At 43.8% G+C, this 1240-nt stretch overlaps 1 pseudogene; it reads left to right on the forward strand.

The window, feature by feature from the left end:
• The first annotated feature begins 628 nt into the window (after positions 1-628).
• LOC102868135 overlaps positions 629-1240 on the forward strand; it is an 11467-nt pseudogene continuing 10855 nt past the window's right edge.

A 1240-nucleotide genomic window follows, 5' to 3' on the forward strand; every position in this document is an offset into this window, starting at 1 on the left:
GAACCATAACAAGATAAAGGTAAATCCAATTGAAAAATGGGCACAGGATATGAACAGACACTTCACCAAAGAAGACATTCAGATGGCCAACAAGCACACGAAGAAATGTTCAAAATCCCTAGCTCTAAGAGAGACGCAAATAAAAACAACTATGAGATATCATCTCACCCCAGTAAGAATAGCAAAATTTAACAGATCAGCAAGCAACAAATGCTGGCGAGCTTGTGGAGAAACTGGAACCCTTATTCATTGTTGGTGGAAATGACCACTGTGGAAAGTGGTGTGGCGCTTTCTCAAAAAGTTGCAAATAGGTGCATTTGGTCGTTCTTGGAGGAAGATGGCTGCTGCTCCTCTGGTTGCAAGGGCTTGAGAAGCCATGAGGGAAGAGACTAGATAGCAGAGCTGTTCCCGACCAAGTGAAGCGGAACACTAGCCATTTGGAGCTGCGCTCAGCGCCAGACAGGAGCTCTGGTGGTCTAGTGGTAAGGAATTGTGCTGGCAACCCAAAGGCATGCAGTTCGTATCCACCAGCTACTCTCTAGGAGAAAGATGGGCAATCTCCTGTCATGCACATTACAACCTCTGAAAACCTGCTGGAGGGTCAGTGTCTTAGAAAGAAGACATCATCATGGCTACAGAAATTGGCTCTCCTCCTCGTTTTTTTCCATATGCCAAGATTCCAGCATCAGGCACCTCGACAGCTCTTCTATAAATGACCAGATTTTGCCCAACAGCAAGCAATGCAACAGCTTACCTTTGATGGAAAACGCATGAGAAAAGCTGTAAACCGAAAAACTATAGACTACAATCCATCTGTAATTAAATATTTGGAGAATCGAATATGGCAAAGAGACCAGAGAGATATGCGAGCAATTCAGCCTGATGCAGGTTATTATAATGATCTTGTCCCCTCAATAGGAATGCTGAATAATCCTATGAATGCAGTAACAACAAAATTTGTTAGAACATCAACAAATAAAGTGAAGTGCCCAGTATTTGTTGTCAGGTGGACTCCAGAAGGAAGACGATTAGTAACTGGAGCTTCCGGTGGAGAATTCACCCTATGGAATGGACTCACTTTCAATTTTGAAACAATATTACAGGCTCATGACAGCCCAGTGAGGGCCATGAGTTGGTCACATAATGACATGTGGATGTTGACAGCAGATCACGGAGGATATGTGAAATACTGGCAGTCGAACATGAACAACGTCAAGATGTTCCAGGCACATAAGGAGGC

Source organism: Elephantulus edwardii, unplaced genomic scaffold, assembly GCF_000299155.1.
Source record: "Elephantulus edwardii isolate Elephantulus edwardi_28Jun2011 unplaced genomic scaffold, EleEdw1.0 scaffold00096, whole genome shotgun sequence".
NCBI lineage: Eukaryota > Metazoa > Chordata > Mammalia > Macroscelidea > Macroscelididae > Elephantulus > Elephantulus edwardii.